This window comes from Pseudophryne corroboree, chromosome 8, assembly GCF_028390025.1.
Source record: "Pseudophryne corroboree isolate aPseCor3 chromosome 8, aPseCor3.hap2, whole genome shotgun sequence".
Lineage (NCBI taxonomy): Eukaryota > Metazoa > Chordata > Amphibia > Anura > Myobatrachidae > Pseudophryne > Pseudophryne corroboree.
Genome location: NC_086451.1, coordinates 341,279,401 through 341,287,463, shown reverse-complemented (window position 1 = coordinate 341,287,463; position 8,063 = coordinate 341,279,401).

Sequence of the window (8,063 nt, the reverse complement as noted above, 5' to 3'; positions counted from 1 at the left end):
CCTTTTTGAACCTTAATTCTTTGTAAGGATATTCATATGCCTATCCCAAGCATGTTTAAATTGCTCTATAGTCTTAGCCTCTACCACCTCTGATGGGAGGCTATTCCACTTGTCCATTACCCTTTCTGTGAAGTAATGTTTCCTTAAATTTCCCCTGAACCTGCCTCCCTCCAGTTTCATTGTATGTCCTCGAGTTCTAATACTTCTCTTCCTTTGAAGAATGTTTCCCTCCTGAACTTTGTTAAAACCCTTGGTATATTTGAAAGTTTCTATCATGTCTCCCCCTTCCCTTCTCTCCTCCAAACTATACATGTTAAGATCTTTTAGCCTTTCCGGGTAATGTAGGCCTAGCACCATTTTAGATGACCTTCTTTGTACGCTCTCTAATGTATTTATATCCTTCTGGAGATATGGTCTCCAGAACAGGACACAGTATTCCAGATGAGGCCGCACCAATGACCTATACAGTGGCATTATTCCTCTCGCTATGCAAACAAGCATCTGACTTGCCTTTCTCATTGCTTTATTGCATTGCTTTACTGCCTTTAAGTCACTTGAAATTAGAGATGAGCGGGTTTGGTTCGTCGAGATCTGAACCCCCCCGAACTTCACCTATTTTACACAGGTCCGAGGCAGCCTCGGATCTTCCCGCCTTGCTCGGTTAACCCGAACGCAGCCGAACGTCATCATCCCGCTGTCGGATTCTCGCGAGATTCGTATTCTATATAAAGAGCCGCGCGTCGCCACCATTTTCACTCGTGCATTGGAGATTGAACGGAGAGGACGTGGCTGCGTTCTCTCCCTGAAAAGCTCCGTATCTGTGCTCAGTGTACTGCAAATATCTGTGCTCAGTGTACTGCAAATATCTGTGCTCAGTGTGCTGCAAATATCTGTGCTCAGTGTGCTGCAAATATCTGTGCTCAGTGTGCTGCAAATATCTGTGCTCAGTGTGCTGCAAATATCTATGTTCTCTGCCTGAAAACACTCCATATCTGTGCTCAGTGTGCTGCAAATATCTGTGCTCAGTGTGCTGCATTGTGGGGACCACCAGTATATAATTATAGTAGTACAGTACAGTAGGCCATTGCTGTATCTTGCAGCTCTGTGTCAAGTGTACTATCCATATCTGTGCTGCATTATTGTGAGCAGTATATAGTAGGACAGTTCAGCATTTTGGTGACCAGCAGTATACATAAAGTACAGTACAGTAGGCCATTGCTGTATCTTGCAGCTCTGTGTCAAGTATACTATCCATATCTGTGCTGCATTATTGTGAGCAGTATATAGTAGGACAGTGCAGCATTTTGGTGACCAGCAGTATACATATAGTACAGTACAGTAGGCCATTGCTGTATCTTGCAGCTCTGTGTCAAGTATACTATCCATATCTGTGCTGCATTATTGTGAGCAGTATATAGTAGGACAGTGCAGCATTTTGGTGACCAGCTGTATACATATAGTACAGTACAGTAGGCCATTGCTGTATCTTGCAGCTCTGTGTCAAGTATACTATCCATATCTGTGCTGCATTATTGTGAGCAGTATATAGTAGGACAGTGCAGCATTTTGGTGACCAGCAGTATACATATAGTACAGTACAGTAGGCCATTGCTGTATCTTGCAGCTCTGTGTCAAGTATACTATCCATATCTGTGCTGCATTATTGTGAGCAGTATATAGTAGGACAGTGCAGCATTTTGGTGACCAGCTGTATACATATAGTACAGTACAGTAGTCCATTGCTGTATCTTGCAGCTCTGTGTCAAGTATACTATCCATATCTGTGCTGCATTGTTGTGAGCAGTATATAGTAGGACAGTGCAGCATTTTGGTGACCAGCAGTAGTAGTAAAGACAGTACAGTAGGCCATTGCTGTTGATATATTACTGGCATATAATTCCACACATTAAAAAATGGAGAACAAAAATGTGGAGGGTAAAATAGGGAAAGATCAAGATCCACTTCCACCTCGTGCTGAAACTGCTGCCACTAGTCATGGCAGAGATGATGAAATGCCATCAACGTCGTCTGCCAAGGCCGATGCCCAATGTCATAGTAGAGAGCATGTAAAATCCAAAAAACAAAAGTTCAGTAAGATGACCCAAAAATCTAAATTAAAAGCGTCTGAGGAGAAGCGTAAACTTGCCAATATGCCATTTACGACACGGAGTGGCAAGGAACGGCTGAGGCCCTGGCCTATGTTCATGGCTAGTGGTTCAGCTTCACATAAGGATGGAAGCACTCATCCTCCCACTAGAAAAATGAAAAGACTTAAGCTGGCAAAAGCACAGCAGATAACTGTGCGTTCTTCTAAATCACAAATCCCCAAGGAGAGTCCACTTGTGTCGGTTGCGATGCCTGACCTTCCCAACACTGGACGGGAAGAGGTGGCGCCTTCCACCATTTGCACGCCTCCTGCAAGTGCTGGAAGGAGCACCCACAGTCCAGTTCCTGATAGTCAAATTGAAGATGTCACTGTTGAAGTACACCAGGATGAGGATATGGGTGTTGCTGGCGCTGAGGAGGAAATTGACAAGGAGGATTCTGATGGTGAGGTGGTATGTTTAAGTCAGGCACCCGGGGAGACACCTGTTGTCCATGGGATGAATATGGCCATTTACATGCCTGGTCAAATTACAAAAAAATCACCTCTTCGGTGTGGAATTATTTTAACAGAAATGCGGACAACAGGTGTCAAGCCGTGTGTTGCCTTTGTCAAGCTGTAATAAGCAGGGGTAAGGACGTTAACCACCTAGGAACATCCTCCCTTATACGTCACCTGGAGCGCATTCATCAGAAGTCATTGACAAGTTCAAAAACTTTGGGTGACAGCGGAAGCAGTCCACTGACAACTAAATCCCTTCCTTTTGTACCCAAGCTCCTGCAAACCACACCACCAACTCCCTCAGTGTCAATTTCCTCCTTAGACAGGAAAGCCAATAGTCCTGTAGGCCATGTCACTGGCAAGTCTGACGAGTCCTCTCCTGCCTGGGATTCCTCCGATGGATCCTCGAGTGTAATGCCTACTGCTCCTGGCTCTGCTGTTGTTGCTGCTGGGAGTCGATCATCATCCCAGATGGGAAGTCAGAAGACCACTTGTACTACTTCAAGTAAGCAATTGACTGTCCAACAGTCCTTTGCGAGTAAGATGAAACATCACAGCAGTCATCCTGTTGCAAAGCGGAAAACTCAGGCCTTAGCAGCTGTGTTGGTATTAGACGTGCGTCCGGTATCCGCCGTTAGTTCACAGGCAATTAGAGAATTTCTTGAGGTAGTGTGTCCCCGGTACCAAATACCATCTAGGTTCCACTTCTCTAGGCAGGCGATAGCGAGAATGTACACAGACGTCAGAAAAAGAGTCACCAGTGTCCTAAAAAATGCAGTTGTACCCAGTGTCCACTTAACCACGGACATGTGGACAAGTGCAGCAGGGCAGACTCAGGACTATATGACTGTGACAGCCCACTGGATAGATGTATTGCCTCCCGCAGCAAGAACAGCAGCGGCGGCACCAGTAGCAGCATCTCGCAAACGCCAACTCGTTCCTAGGCAGGCTATGCTTGGTATCACCGCTTTCCATAAGAAGCACACAGCTGACAACCTCTTACGGAAACTGAGGAACATCATCGCAGGATGGCTTACCCCAATTGGACTCTCCTGGGGATTTGTGACATCGGACAACGCCACCAATATTGTGCGTGCATTACATGTGGGCAAATTCCAGCACGTCCCATGTTTTGCCCATACATTGAATTTGGTGGTGCAGAATTATTTAAAAAATGACAGGGGCGTGTAAGAGATGCTGTCGGTGGCCCGAAGAATTGCGGGCCACTTTCGGCATCCAGCCACCGCGTGCCGAAGACTGGAGCACCAGCAAACACTCCTGAACCTGCCCCGCCATCAGCTGAAGCAAGAGGTGGTAACTAGGTGGAATTCAACCCTCTATATGCTTCAGAGGATGGAGGAGCAGCAAAAGGCCATTCAAGCCTATACATCTGCCTACGATATAGGGAAAGGAGGGGGAATGCACCTGACTCAAGCGCAGTGGAGAATGATTTCAACGTTGTGCAAGGTTCTGCAACCCTTTGAACTTGCCACACGTGAAGTCAGTTCAGACACTGCTAGCCTGAGTCAGGTCATTCCCCTCATCAGGCTTTTGCAGAAGCAGCTGGAGAGATTGAAGGAGGAGCAAAAACGGAGCGATTCCGCTAGGCATGTGGATTCACGGGTGGTCAATCTGTTGAAATCAGAGCACTACATTTTGGCCACCGTGCTCGATCCTAGGTTTAAAGCCTATGTTGTATCTCTCTTTCCGGCAGACTCAAGTCTGCACATGTTCAAAGACCTGCTGGTAAGACATTTGTCAAGTCAAGCGGAACGTGACCCGTCAACAGCTCCTCCTTCACATTCTCCCGCAACTGGGGCTGTGGGGAAAAGGCTAAGAATTCCGAGCCCACCAGCTGGCGGTGATGCAGGGCAGTCTGGAGCGAGTGCTGACATCTTGTCCGGACTGAAGGACCTGCTAACGACTACTGACATGTCGTCTACTGTCACTGCATATGATTTTGTCACCATTGAAAGAATGGTGGAGGATTATTTGAGTGACAGCATCCAAGTAGGCATGTCAGACAGTCCGTACGTATACTGGCAGGAAAAAGAGGCAATTTGGAGGCACTTGCACAAACTGGCTTTATTTTACCTAAGTTGCCCCCCCTCCAGTGTTTACTCCGAAAGAGTGTTTAGTGCAGCCGGTCACCTTGTCAGCGATCGGCGTACGAGGTTACTTCCAGAAAATGTGGAGAAGATGATGTTCATCAAAATGAATTATAATCAATTCCTCCGTGGAGACATTCACCAGCAGCAATTGCCTCCAGAAAGTACACAGGGACCTGAGAAGGTGGATTCCAGTGGGGACGAATTAATACTCTGTGAGGAGGGGGATGTACACAGTGAAAGGGGTGATGAATTGGACAAATGAGGAGGAGGTGGACATCTTGCCTCTGTAGAGACAGTTTGTGCAAGGAGAGATTGATTGCTTCTTTTTTGGTGGGGGCCCAAACCAACCAGTCATTTCAGCCACAGTCGTGTGGCAGACCATGTCGCTGAAATGATGGGTTCGTTAAAGTGTGCATGTCCTGTTTATACAACATAAGGGTGGGTGGGAGGGCCCAAGGACAATTCCATCTTGCACCTCTTTTTTTTAAATTTATCTTTGCATCATGTGATGTTTGTGGGGCTAATTTTTTTAAGTGCCATCCTGTCTGCCACTGCAGTGCCACTCCTAGATGGGCCAGGTGTTTGTGCCGCCCACTTGGGTCGCTTAGCTTAATCATCCAGCGACCTCGGTGCAAATTTTAGGACTAAAAATAATATTGTGAGGTGTTCAGAATAGACTGGAAATGAGTGGAAATTATAGTTATTGAGGTTAATAATAATATGGGATCAAAATTACCCCCAAATTCTATGATTTAAGCTGTTTTTGAGGGTTTTTTTTTTAAAAAAACACCCGAATCCAAAACACACCCGAATCCGACCAAAACATTTCAGGGAGGTTTTGCCAAAACGCGTCCGAATCCAAAACACAACCGCGGAACCGAATCCAAAACCAAAACACAAAACCCGAAAAATTTCCGGTGCACATCTCTACTTGAAATAGTGACTCCTAAATCCCTTTCCTCCTCAGTAGTATCCATTATAGTACCATTTATTATTATTTAGCCTTTGGGTTTTTGAGACCCAAGTGCATGATTTTGCATTTATTAGCATTAAACTGTAGTTGCCACGTTCTTGACCATTTCTCAAGCCTAGCTGGGTCATCAATCATTTGTTTTACCCCTCCCGGTGTGTTTACCCTGTTGCAAATCTTTGTATCATCTGCAAAAAGGCATACTTTCCCTTCAATACCATTTGCAATGTCACCAACAAAGATATTAAATAGAACTGGTCCAAGTACAGATCCCTGGGGTACTCCACTGATAACATTTCCTTCCATAGATTGCACTCCATTACATTGATTGACTACATCCCCGCACTGCACTACAGTACATCCCCAAACTATATCACTGATATTTATTCACCCTACATCACTGCACTACATCCCTGCAGTATATCACTATGCTCCCTTCCCTCCCTACATCTCCACTATTTCACTGCACTACATCTTCAGACTATGGGCCTAATTCAGACCTGATCATAGCAGCAAATTTTGTAGCAGATGGGCAAAACCAGGTGCACTGTTGGAAGGGGGGGGGGGGGGGACAGATATAATATGTGCAGAGAGAGTTAGATTTGGGTGTGGTGTGTTCAAACTGAAATCTAATTTGCAGTGTGAAAATAAAGCAGCCAGTATTTACCCTGCACAGAAACAGTCAAACCCACCCAAGTATTACTCTCTCTGCACAAGTTATATCTGCCCCCCTGCAGTGCACATGGTTTTGCCCATCTGCTAACAAATTTGCTGCTACGATCAGATCTGAATTAGGCCCTATATTCTCGCACTACTTCTTCCTACCCACACCACATTACTGCTCTATCTTCCCACACCACCGTACTGCGCTACCTCCGCACACCACAATACTCGTTACCTTCCCACGCCACATTACTGTGCTATCTTCCCACACCGCATTACTGCGCTACCTTCCCACACCACCGTACTGCGCTACCTTCCCACACCATATTACTGCGCTACCTTCCTGCACCACCGTACTGCTCTACCTTCCCACACCACATTACTGTGCTTCCTTCCCACACCACCATGGTAAATGGTAAAAAGTAAAAACACTGCCATCGCAACACACTCCATGCTCTCTGTATTTTTAAAACACATTTCTGTAATTCATTGTTTCTGTACTGTATGTTCATTCTATGTGTTAGGTGCTATTGGACAAAGAGAGCTATACTGTGTGAATAAAATTATAGTCATTACTTGTCCCCTTTAGTTTATAACCTGCAAACTGTTTGAGATGTTTTATGACTATGTTTTGCACCCTGAAATTAACTAGCTATACATTGATTATATGCTACAATGTTGGGAATGAGCAAATAACTGGTTTTCAACAGTGTCATTGTTTACACTGTTCTTATTATTTCAATATCCTGTATTGATATGAAGGTTAAACAAGATTATGAGAAAACAAGAGACATAAAAACCAATGAACCAATGTTGTCTTTTTTTTCAGATGCAAAAGTAATTAAAATGAGGGATCTGGGTACAAGAAGATATCTATTGAATACTTTGCTCACGTTGATCTTCACTACTGACCTTGTGACATCAACAGGTAAAATAGTATCTCATCTACATACATGTGACATTATGTTACACCTAATAGTTTTTTTTTTTGCATAATCAGACGTGTGACCATTTATATACATCTCTCTCTCTCTCTATCTATCTCTCTCTCTATATATATATATATATATATATTGTGCATTGAATGTTTGTGCAGGATAATCTCGACCACTACTGAACCAATTTTGATGGGTTTTTCACTGAAATGTTCTTTAAGCTCTTTCAAGTAGCATAGGCTATGAATCATCTCGCTATCATGTTAATTGGCTAATTATAAAAAAAAAAAAAAAAAAAGATTTCTATCCAGATCTATATTCTATATCTATACAATTAATAAAATTGTTCATCTGTATGTATGTTTGCAATAATCTTGAACTACTGAACCAATTGTGATTGGGTTTTCACTGAAATGTTCTTTAAGATCCTCCGGTAACATAGGCTATAAGTCATCTCGTTATCGTATTAATTGGCTAATTAACAAACAAAATCACAGCGTCTATTCACCGCCGCTCTGCTAAACAGGGCAGCAAGAGACAGAGCCTCCCAACTGGCCCCCACCCACCGCGGGACACTCCCCAAAAAACGGGACTGTCCCGCGAAAATAGGGATAGTTGGGAGGTATGGGCAAACCATGTGCACTGCAGGTGTGGCAGATATAACATGTGCAGAGAGAGTTAGATTTGGGTGGGTTATTTTGTTTCTGTGCATGGTAAATACTGGCTGCTTTATTGTTACACTGCAATTTAGATTTCAGTTTGAAGACACCCCACCCAAA